The 12848-nt window shown below is 38.5% G+C and overlaps 1 long non-coding RNA gene across 1 annotated transcript; it reads right to left on the reverse strand.

Moving 5' to 3' along the window:
* Positions 1-2845: 2845 nt before the first annotated feature.
* Positions 2846-6915, reverse strand: LOC135420898 (uncharacterized). Its single transcript, XR_010433769.1, has 3 exons — positions 6816-6915; positions 5070-5186; positions 2846-2954 (listed from the first exon to the last, which is right to left on the reverse strand). It is a non-coding gene; the product is annotated as an uncharacterized LOC135420898 (long non-coding RNA).
* Positions 6916-12848: the final 5933 nt, after the last annotated feature.

Genomic DNA, 12848 nt, shown 5'->3' on the forward strand with positions numbered 1-12848 from the left:
GAGGTCAGATAAAAGCTTGTATAAGCGCTGGTCTTTGTTACTTTTGGAAAATAGTTTTATAAGGTTAACAATTGTTTCCAAATTTAAGTTTTGTGTACCTCACTTCATTTGAACAATGGGAATTAAGAAACTATTCCAAAAGAAAATTAATTTTTAATTCTCAGGTGAAATTAATGTGCAGAAAATATTTTAAATCTGGAACACTGTGTCCAGGAATTGGGTTCGGATTCTTTTTCTCCCAGTGCGACCTCAGTGTAACACAAAAGTCATTTGTTACACCAAGGGACAGATACACACCTAATATCTGTAATTTGTTAAGGTCTGTTGGTATTCCTCTGATAACCTTTTATGGGGGCAGGAAGGAGGTTATTGTCACTTCTGCTGCAAATCTATCCTGTCTGAGCAGCAGATATAGTTCCTCCTTCTCTCCCATATATATATAAAAATGTTTAAATGCTCTATTTAATTCCAACATCGGTATAAGAAGCCAAACCAAGTCATCCATCTCACACTGAAAGAACCTCAATGCCAGTGGTACATTTTTCCAGCTTTGAGACTAAAGAAAAATTTTGTTCTGCTAAATGAAAGCGATCAAGTGGTTAATCCTTTCAAGTGCAATTAGCAGCACTGACCTCCCTGTTCTTTAAAATGAGGGTCATGGGGAGGTAAAGGCCAGTTCTGGGCCTTCTCTTTCATATCAGAATACCCCTTCACTAACTATCTCTTCTGTTTCCAAAAACATCAGAGACCAAGAGGGAAAAACAGGCTTCTGCTTCCATTAGCAGTAACTTAAACAGCCATCAGTTAAAGGGGGAGGAAAAGGAAGAGCATCTCTATCTCCTTTCACAACAGAAGACATCTGGCCTCCTGCGGGGAGGCCCCAGATAACAAAGAACCTGTCATTGCAACCCCGCCCGATGTGTTCAGAGAACCATTTTACCTGCAGTCTGGCTCATTCATTTCCTGCCACTGGAGCCATCTGCTTTTGCTTATTGTGGGTATTTTTGTTCTTTCTTTGGCCACGAGCACGAAGTGGCTTCACTTTAGCATGCCTGCATGCTTGGTCAGAGGGAGTATTTAATCCTTCTCTCAAAATGAATAAGAGAGGGAGCTGCAAAAAACAATTCCTTTCCTGGAAGGTAGCACAAATGTCATCCAAGCTGAGGTTGAATAAAGGGTCATGTCAGTGCATGGGGTAAAGATACATTGAGACTGAAAAGAGATGCCAACTTGGAATCTACAGGAGAACCTTCCAAAGCACTTGTAATCTTACCTTATTTAAATCCTTTGCTGCTGCTTCTTGCAATTATTTTTCAGTTGGAGTCCATCTGGTTTTTCACAGTGCTCTTCAGGCCCAGTTGCAGAGTAATACAGTGATCTGTTCTTACTTTACTCTTGCACTGAGCTTCAGTATTTTGCTTGACTGCTTTAAAAATCAGCCTACATAAATGATGGTTATAGCTCACTTGTATAAAATGTAGTGTGATAGGAAAATCCATTCTAAGTATTCCTACCTTTGAAAGGGCCAAAAGAAGGATGGGGGTAGATTTCCATTAGTTTCCCATCATTTACTATAATTAATACACTCCCAGGTACCATTAACTTGTGTCTCAGAGTATTCTGGGACACAAAAGTTAACAGTGATTGCAGCACAGTTAAAACAGGAAAGCTTTTCCACTAAGATTAAAATATCATGTGGCAGTTAAACCCCTGATCTACTGATACCAGAATATGAGGTCACCTATTAAGGTAATGAAGAACTCAGCATAATTCCTGAACTGTTACCTCTTGTCTTCAGAGATACCATTTTAGTAAAATTCCAATGCTGTCATTAATAAGAATGTGAATTGTGATAGGTGACACTTAGTAATACTGACATTCAAAGGAAGTGTTTATATGAAAAATGTACCACATTCTTCCTGTTCACTTGTTGGGAAAGATAACACATTGCTGCCATTTTATGGATCCCAAAGAGAAATGAGATGCTGCAGAATTTTGAAAGTAGGGTATCACATTAAACTAAAAACACTCATAGTGGTGTGATTTCTTTACCACTCTCTGCCAGAAATAAATTCACATAGTTCTTGAGTTCCACAGCAAGAGGTGGGAACTACTTCTCTAATGCAAAGCAGACAGCAGACTTAGTATTTTAACATCATGGAAAGTGGAAATTTTTGTCTAACTTTAGCAATACTGGTGCGGTTACCACATGATTTTACTGTTGACTTTTCAGACCACTGGTGTTGCAATAGGATATTTAGAAACATCCCACAGGAGAGAATGCTGCACACCAACCCACCCCAGCCTGAGTCCTGCTGCAGCCACCAGCCTGGGCACTGGGCTTCCCTGACCTGGGAAGTTCATTTCTGCCTCTGAATAACAAATGTCTCCCTATGAAGCTTGGCCCATCAGCCAGCTGAACTGAGCACGAAACCTAAAGGCTGAGAATTATTACTTCAAAGGTTCTGCTGGTAAAATTTTTCAACAACAGGGACAAGATGTACACATATAGCAGTAAGTACATATGTGTACATGTATAGAAGTAGGTGTAATGTGTTAGTGTCAATAAACATATATCTCTCCCCTAGCAATAAATGCATTAGGACACAAGCCAAATATTTTCTCTGCTGTTTCTGTCTTAGGGAATATAAAGAAAATCAGTGTGGTATCAGAGTTTACAGTATTAAACTGCTACATGCATAGAGCAAATGTATACTTTAATTAGAGAGACATATAGCTGAGCCTGCTAATTTACCTAGATGACTAGGAATTCATATAAGTGTGGATGTACTCTCCAGCACAAGTGCTGTATTATCCCTCCAAACAATACACTGGGAAAAACAAATAATGTTTTATATTTTATTACCATTTTGAAGATTGCTGCTGCTGAGTCCAGTGAAGCTCCCTACACTTCTCTTGTAACCATCACATTTTCTTTGCAGCTCCAAGCAGTGCTGAAATATTAGATTTGTAAAAAAAAAAAAAAAAAAATTAAGAACACCCAACGAGGCTGAACAGGATACACCAAAGTACTTAAAAGTGTAAATCTAAAATGTAGAGACTGCTGAACTACACCTGTACAGGGGAAATGCCATGGATCCTGCTCCACCATTTGTTTAGGACAGAAGGAGAAAGGAGCAAGAGGACATCTACCATGTAAGGTACTAAGGAAAAAGGGTTACCTCAGGTGATAGTGGGCATAAGCACCTATGTACATCCACTTACATGATCCTTGATGGAAAATTGGTATCGTACATAATGCAATGTGATGTTTTCTTTGCTGGCATTTGATTACTGACTGGAGAATAAAATAATAGAGTTTCTCTGAGGTTCCTTAATTAATATTATACAAGTAGTTCATAAATTGCTTAGTTTATGCTAGTATTTACTCTATTTCAAAATAATTTTATTAGAAACAACAGCATGTAAATCTATTAATTTAACTGTAAATTTCATAATATATCTTCTCTCCTTCCAAAATGGCCTTTATTCTGGAGAATGTGTTTGTACATATGATCTGGTATAACCACAAGTTCTCTGTGAGGTAATAGCATAGACTCTTCATTTTTTTTGCAAAATGACATGTCTCAGTATGATCTTCAATAGACATGATATCAACCAGGATTGAATATAATCTCTAGGTAATGTCTGTATCTGTTAATGTCCACAAGTCCTGGGTTTAAGCATACTTGAGGACCCTTCAGGCTTTCCTCCTAATGAGTTTCCATATGAAAAACCTTTCTTCTACTCAATTAAAAATTGAATTTAAAAAAGCATTCCTAGGAAGCACTCAGTTGTGAAGTGTTTCATATAATCAGTGAGGTGGGGTTTTTTAGCGGTGCTTGAATGCCACCCTCACAGCCTAAAGGTCTGCTTTAGCACAATTTCTGAACTTATTTGCTTTGGAGATGGATGCTAGTGAATTGAAGAGAATCAAACTCTTTATAGATCTAAAAAAGTATCCTTAGTATCTTTTCTACAGAAGAACAATAATTTGGGTTCCAGTAAAAGAAGTTTGCTCAAGCTGAAACTCAGCCTCCACTTCAAATGTTGCTCCTAATGCCAAATACTAAAAAAAAAAATGTTTCAAGAACATAATAACATTTTATTTCTTTCAAAAACTGTTTGAGGTTTCAGTTTTATGACTAAATTTTTTTCCAAATGCAGTGTGAATTCCAACTGATCTAAACCTACATTTTCTAGCCATTAGTCTGTGCAGCTGAAACATTCTATACAGCTTTCTCTGTTCACAGCCTTCCTTTGGGCCTGATCAATGCTACAGTCTCTTTTTTTTCATATTTACAGCAGACAAAGAAGCAACTTGATACAGCTTCAGTTATCAGAAACATCATGTAAAGCACCTCAGTCTACCTGAAGCAATTGGATCACATTACTTCCTCTTTTAACCTCACACATGTCTAGGTGTGTTTAGAATATTGGCTTTGATCTGCATACCTACATTGGCTAAGAGCACATAAATGCTTGTGTTCTATTCTATTGTGACTGTTTAGCAAAAAAATACAACATAGAAACCTTCACATTGCCAAAAGCTTCCTCTTTTCCTTGAATATTGCTTACTGTATGTGGGGAGCTGGTTTAAAATCAATGCCTGAAGCAGCCAGGGAATTTGCCAACAAAGCCATATTGCCCAACTTTTGAATGCAGAAAGCTCTCTAAGGTAGGCATAGCCTACCTGATTTTGCTCATTTTAAAAGGAGAATTCATTGAAAAAATAATGGAGTAACAAACAAAAAAATCTTTAATTTTTTGAAGCCCATGAAAACTGATGCAGTAGATTCAAGCAGCCAATGCTTCAGCTGTTCCAGCATATGGATGGCTGAATGGAAATGGCCAGGATTTGGTTTTCAAGGCCTCTGAAAAGTTCTGCCTTCTCTGTGTAGGCAGTGGTCATTTTCAATTAAACATGTGCCCATGTATATTCATCTTGCGGTGCATCAATTTAGAAAAGACATTTCTTGTTTATATGTCTGTATATTGGCACTCTTCTTGTGAGAAATTAATATATCATACCTAGCACTGTACTAAACTCTGTCACTGGTTTTTAGTACCTTATTTTGCTTTCCAGAGTTCCAGTATTGGCATGCAAGTGATAAGAGAATTGGGATCTTCCTGTGCTGCTGAGTTTACTGTGTCATTTGCACCACTGACCAGAGCCAAGTCTGTATCTGAGACAAAAAGGAAATATATTACAAAATGTGTTATTATGAAAGGAAAAGCCACTGCTTCGAGTTATCAAGACAACACCAAAGTACATTAATCAAGCACACAATAAATGATGACAGTTTGTTGTTTCATCTGAATGAAAAAATTAAGTCCATCTGTTGGTGTTCAAACCTAGAATCCAATCTTGGCAGTTCTAACTGCTAATGAAAACTATTAAAAAAATTTCGTGCATTCTCTATGCAAGATATCATAAAAATAAATACAGCTCAGATTTAAGAGGCAGCCCTTACGCAAGGCCGTGGTGAGGTTGCTAAATAGAGCACATATGTGGGATCTGAGGATGACGTCCATCATGTTATACCACATGGGGTGTCTCAACACTGCTCACTGACAGGCCAGATCTACAACCTCTGCTCTGTTGGGCTCCTCAGTTCCACGGCTCTGCGTGCAGGAAGCGCTCCGTTGACACGCAATCCATGGTAGGTCCAGGAACTGACATTTTAGTAGCTCAAGAGATTCCACAGCTTTGGTTAAGATGGTAGAACACAGCTCTAAAAATTAGTAAAAATTCCTAAAACTTCTAGCCACAGTGGTCATGAGTGTTATATTTCTAGAGTAACTCTACTGATAACAATATAGTGTTCAATTTAGAGCTTTGGCACCAGCAGTATCAAGTCGATCTCCCTTATCCTCATGCTCATTCAATCCTTCAAGGAACTCTTACTGGGCTTGTGAAGTGTGACATCTGCACAAGCAGCAGTAATTCTCTGCCAAGCATTCTTACCCACATGCCTACCAATTTATTTTTTGTTGTTTTTCAGTTGTTCACAGTTTGCCCAGTAAAGTCAAGCTTATTAATCTGTGTATCTGTTCAGTCTCCTGGAGTCCATATTAAAATCAGCACCACATTACAGCTTCCATTTCTCCTAACCTTTCTAACCACAGGGCCGGCTGTGCCTGGCAATGAGAGGAGGATGTTCTGGCTGTACCATTTTATTACCTTCTGCAAGAGCCCTCCAAGTGACTGAGGTGCATGAGCCAAAGGAATTTAGTGTCCTGTTACATGGAGAACAGCCTCCAGGTCTAAGAGGTCTACTAGGTCTACTTCGAGCATAGAAGGGAATAAAAGCAATGTAACACAGAAATGTCTGATTTCCCTGCTGCCTCTAAGTTCCTAAAATGCACACAAATGTAATGTCAACAAACTTACAACATCACATACATCAATGCAAGCAGAGTATCCTCACTGACAGCAATGAAGCTACATCTAATTCAGATGTTTATGAAACATAACTACATAATCTTGTCCTTCTAATCTGTGTTTATAGGATGAACAGTGAATCAGAAACATTTTAAGATTGTCAGTTGAAAACATTTGATATTGAGTCTTCTAGAGGCAGTAAATTCAAGATCCCATGGTACTAAACTTTGCTTGTAAACCTTCCTTTATGAGCTGTCACCTGCATAGTTGCTTGGAACAAAATCATCTAGCTTTACTCCCATCCATTAAAGTTGGGCCCAGTGATGCAAAGCAGCTCTAAACCAGATAAAGCAGTCAAGAATTCTTGTGTGAAGGAAATATGGTCAGTGCAAGGTGATATAAAGATCAGAAAAGGTGCTGTTGAAATTACCAGTTCCCCATCTGTCAGTGACTTTCATAGTCTCTAGTTTAATAGTTGGCAGCTTCAGAAGGAATGAAAGGCCTAGAGGCAGTAGAGAGCCATCTTGACCTTTCTTCCTGATGCTACAGCTCATGTGCACCTCCAGAGAAATTATCACAGTTGTTATAGCCTTCCTTACTCGTGCAGTGTGGAATATATTAGGAAAGGTTTGCCATCTTCCCAAATTTAGGAATTATATGGAAAAAAAGAAATCAAAAGAGACAATTAAGTCAGTGAAAATTAAAACCACAAATCATTAACACCCTAAACATTGATTTTTGTGTGTTTGTATTTCCAACAATGCAGCATTCTGCTTGGAATTCCCTATTTATTACGAATAAAGCCTCTGACCCTTTTAAAGATAATTTCTTTAATCTTCAGGGGAAGAGTATATCAACATATTGACTAATAACAAATTTCTAGGACTTTGAGGGTTTTCTGTTGGATTTTTTTAATGTGACTATACAAAATGAACTGCACTTAGCGTTACTCTCTACGGCAGCCTGCTTTGCTGGGGGAGGCACTTTGGCCGTTCTCTTCCTGTTTTTCCATATCCCTCTCCTTTCAGAGGCCCCTCACCATGATGACCCATCCATTTGGCTGAGGGCTGCACGCAGCTGCCTCTGAAAGAAGCCAACTGTATTCTTGGGTCAGCTGGAGGAGTCAGCTTGATTACAACTGTAGGGATATCCAGCACTTCTAATGCCCATAACTGAGGGGAGAGAAGACCTAGGCCTCACCTCAGGTTTCAGCAGAGGTGCAAAACATATCAGCTGGCACATAGCAAGCACTCAATAGCTTCAGGCCATCCAGTGCATAAAGACTATTTTATTTAAGGATTTTCTGCTACATATTTGGAACCACAGTCTTTTGTTCACATGCTTTCATAGGCATTTGCAAGTTCTTACAAAGAAAGAGGAATGATTAGCTGGCACATTTCAACTCACTGGCTCTGCTGTCCTGTAGTTGGGATGTGTGAAAACTGAATGTTTCCCGATTTCCATTAATATTTTCCATGTATCCTACAGAAATTAAACTGTCCTGAAATATCATGACACAAACATTTTTGTTATTGCTGCAAATTGAAAATGAATGTTGGCCAAAGCTTGTCATTCTTAGAGAAATCTCAGACTGAATAACTGATTACCCTGCACAAATCTTGGCAGTGCTGGGTCACCCATTTTTAGGAAAAGCAAGATTTTTCTATTTTTAATGAGAATTAACATGATGAGGGAGGTCCAGTGAAGTAAATTCAGTGACTTCATCTCATATTTCTTTGCTATAAACCAGTACTATTCAAAGGGTAAAAAACCAAAGACTTCTAAGGTCTGTGCCCAATTCTTTGCATTTCCACTATCCCCAGCTCCACACTAGAGACTTTCACTATGTTTTAAGATGAGGAAAAATTCTCAGCAGAGTTCACAGAGATCAAGTGAGTCATTGCTCATTAAAGTCTAATCATAAAAAACAGGTCTGACGTACACTGGAGGTGGAATATACACCAATTGTAAAACCTCAGAATTCCAGGATATGTCAAATGGTGTAAACCTGATGAAATTAGGATTATTGCAGTTTTAGGGCCTTGTTGAACCCTTTTGCCCTATGCTGTATCATTGCAAAAGAATGAACACTATAGTACTGCCAAGACATATGCTGTGATACTTCTACTTAATCAACATTTTTCATTTGAACCATCGCATTATTTATGGTTGTAATTCACTACATCAGGAGGTGTTCAGCCTTCAACAATATCACATATATCTAGGACATGCTGTTAAATGGGTTTACTGGTGACAAGTGGGCACCAAGTCCCAAAAACATTGTGCTTTTTTTAATACATCTGAACAACAGGTTTCACTGCAAACATAGAAAAGAAGTATGGCCTTGTATTTTGTTCACCAAACAATATTATAACCCCCTTCCTAGCTTATGGTGTAGCGTTGTCTATAATGCAAATTTTCAAGCCTCTTGCATATTTGCACATCACTAAAATAACAGTTAATACTTAGCACAAGTCTGCAACAGACAAAAAAAGCAAAATTTTTTCTCCAAAACACTTATAATCAGGGACAAAAGCATCAAAGACAGAAGAGGAAGCCTGTCAAAGTAGAGCTGGGCAATGTTTCAGCAGTGTGCACTCAGGTAGCCTACAAGTAAATGACCCAGCAGGTTTAAGCTTTCAGAACAGATTTCAAGGTAAAGAAAAATGGTACCCTCTTGGAAAGCTCAAGACACTCCAGCTTCCAAGGAAGCAGGGATATACAGAGGAACAGACAGGGTTAGGCATGAAGTTGGCTAATGATTGTAGAGGTCTGTACCCCTAATTATGGGCAATACATAGGAATGACTGCTAAAATCACATGAGGTACAGGTGGCATATAATGAGAGAAGAGATATTGAGCAGTTTTAGTATTCAGATTATAAGTCATTGAATTGGACACTCAAAGGAAGTGGAAACAAGATTTTGACATGACTAAAGTGACAGTGAACAGTGGAATATGCACAGTGTTACACAAGACCTAAGGTATCTTGGAAAGTCTACTGTTGAGTAATTTGAAGAGCAAATACCTGAACTCTCACCCAGGGTAATGATGGAATTAGATTCCTTTATCATTTCAACAGCTTGGTCTAATCCAGCTTCAGTGCAAGTTCCAACAATTTCCATAGGTTTCCTTTCTGCTGTAGATGCTGTGCCATATCCACCCAAAAGTGACATTTGGCAAAGATCTGATTGTGGCCTAAATGTGAATGTATTAAATGAGCATATTGGTCAAAACACTAGTTCCAAGTCCATTAAAAGAATCCCAAAATAAATAGTTCATTTGCTGTAAGTTCCCATGTAGTTTGTTTGGGAAGTCAGACTGCGTTATTCTTCAGCTCATTAAAGTTTACTTTAACAAGCTGTGAAGCCAATACAAAAATGGTTCAACAGTTCAGTATTGCATTGCCTTTTTTTTATGAAAGCTTCAGGATCCCACTTGGCATAAAAATCACATTTCAAACAGATTTTCAGATACGCTTTGGAGAAAACCTTTTTTTTCAGCCATTTTTAAACAATTTCTCTTCTTCTCCCTAAACTACCTTAACATTTTCCTTAGTGAAACAAAGATATTCTTTGTTTAAATAACATCTCCCATCCTGCATGTTATGAAACAGCACATTTCTCATTTCCTCAGAGCCAGTTGCTGGGTGAGATCTTTCAGTGAAGGCCATTCAGTGTTCTATGAAATATTAACTTACATGGTTGGTTTCACGAGTAAATCACATTGCTGTTGTTGCTTTTTGTAGTTGTTTTTTAAGTTCAATTGCCAGATTTAGTGTACTAGGAGCTGTTTACATGCAGAAGAGCTAGAACTCAGGCCAAATTAAGCAGGTTCTCTTATGGTAAAAGATCACCAGTGATGGGAAGGAGTCAACCGTCCCAAGGACAGGAGTTTGTTCTCCAGGCCAGCTTTAAGTGCCAGCCCACAGGCAGTCTGTGACCAGCCAGAGCTGAACTGGTAGCACGTTCACACTGTTCAGTGAAGTGCTTGAGCTACAGGCAACAAAGCTACTAAAAAACAGGGGGAAAGTGAGGAAAGGCTCTCCTAGCACACATGTACTGCTTGCAATCCTTGAGTTGGCTGGGTATCTCTGCAGTGTTACACATCATGCAACCCAGACATATTTTGATTTCTTTACTCTCCTTGGCATTTTAGGAGTTGGTTTGCCAAATTCTAATCTAGAAAAGCCACCAGACATCTATCCAGTTGTCATAACTTTTCATATTTACTACCATTATGAGCGAAATTCTGTCAGGGAGCCAGTCCAGTCATCCAATATTCTGTAACATCTTATTTGTAAAAGTTTCCGAAGTAGATGCCATAGTCTTTTTGTTCACATAGAAAAGGGAAAAACTAGTGGCATTTCCTTACCACACACACGATGCCTGACAGGACAGCTCCATCCAGAGGAACCAGTCAAGACACCCACAATTGTCAAGACTGTTGCCAAGAAGAAAACCTTCTGCACACAAGGCTAGAGTAACTGTCTGGCATTTGAGTAACAGGCATATCTGCTCCACCTACAGCTGGCAGTCCCTGCAATTTAGTATGCACCACATAAGGGAAGGAAAAATTAAATTTGTATTTCAAGAAATGATACAATTCCCAAAATATTTACTAAGTGAAACAAATGCAAATAAAAGTTATTCAATCACTCGGTTAGCAGAAGATTGTTACCTATGATCATTATTGGTTTGGTTGTGTAAGCAAATATGCCTTTAGAATTTTTGCTGAAAGATTATACAGGCATAGTAAGAGCTGAAATCATTTGTTATTTTGCAGGACAAAACCCTTACTCTCTTATTTCTTTCCAACACTAGTCCACAGTTATGGCAATGGCTAGGATTACATATACATCTGACTAGGTAAACATCCACAGCTTATTTTACAGCACTGCTGCTGGCTAAAAAGTTTTGGATCTCTGCAGAGTGGTTTGTGGGATGCTACAGGGTCTTGCAGACTTGTTAAGGAGTTTTCTATAGGGCTAGATAAACATTCTGCAGAGTACTTTGTTGATTCTTCATCATTTATGCCAATTTTTTCAGTTAACATGCAAGGCTGCACTGTGGCTGCCATTCAGTGAGCACTGGATGTGCGTGCAAAAAACTTACATTTATTTGCAATGAAACAGCTCAAGAATTACTGTCTTGAGAGTATTACCATAATTGAGGAGTGCATACTAATCCAGTGGTGTAGCTTGGATCCAATGCAAAATTTTATCAGACTAGCCATGGATGCTGTCAGCAAGCCAAAGAAGCTAACCAGTGGTGCCCAAGGAAGAAATGGTGCTGAGTTCAGCAAACCTGGGAGCCCGAATGGCTGCTCTGGTGATGTAGTGACTGTAGCACTAAAAATATTTTTAATGCTATAGCACTAGAAATTAAGACAGGATACAGATACAGAATAACATTATTAGAGATACTAGTCTTCTTAGTTTAGCTGAAAGAAAGATCCACCCATTTCAGATACAAGAAAAAAACCTTAAGAACTTTTTTTGGAAGGAATTCTCAGAAATGGAAGTGCTCCAGCTCCTGTCACACTCCGTGACTCCTTCTATTTCACCCTTGTTAATTATGAGAAAACAAAAGCAGTTTGATATGATTGCTTTCTAATAGCAAATAGGACAGTAATTATTCAGAACACAAAGCTTCAATAGCTGTATAACTTCACAGCAGGAAATAATTGCTACTTAGGGATCTAAAAGATCTCTTCCTCTAGCCAACAGTTGTTCACATGAGTCTCTTAGGAGTAAAGTTCTATGGAATCTAAGTCAGATTGTCAGTTAACCAAACACTCTTTAGTAAATCCAGAAAACAAATAAATAAATCCTGGAGATCAACATCAGCATCTCTCCTAATCAAGACAAAAGCCAAAGTCAGTAACCTCCTTCTCCTTGTGTTCCAGTCCTACCAAATTTGTTAAGCTAAGTTGTACAAGACTGCTTCCTTCCCTTTGTAAAGGACCTAGGATTCAACAAGATTTTGAGGAAAACAGAAAAGGGCCTTTAAGTGAACTGCATCCTAAATTTCATGACAGACTACAGTAAAGAGCACCCAGCAATTTTTCATAAGTCACTAAAGCAGCACTGAAAGCTACAGCCCAAAAGAGTGCCCAGATGTGCCACCACTTTGAGAACCTCGGCAGGAGGGTGAACATCCAGGTGTGGATATTCCATCGCGCACTCGGCAATTCCTGGAAGAGCTGCTGCTGCCAAACCAACTGGACTGTGAAACGCAGCTACAAGCTGAGGAAGGTCAGAGATTTCAATTCATTTTGCAATACTAAGACCTGCAAAATTAAATTATTTAAATCCAAAATAAAATATTACATTGTGTTTCGTACTCATAGCATAAACAGACCATTGAGCAAGAAAGAACTGTTTACTTCTGTTGTTTTCCTTTTCATACAATGAATTAGAAATATAATAGTTATTGGAAATTTTAACCTAATTTAAGTCTTT

Source organism: Pseudopipra pipra, chromosome 12 (assembly GCF_036250125.1).
Source record: "Pseudopipra pipra isolate bDixPip1 chromosome 12, bDixPip1.hap1, whole genome shotgun sequence".
Lineage (NCBI taxonomy): Eukaryota > Metazoa > Chordata > Aves > Passeriformes > Pipridae > Pseudopipra > Pseudopipra pipra.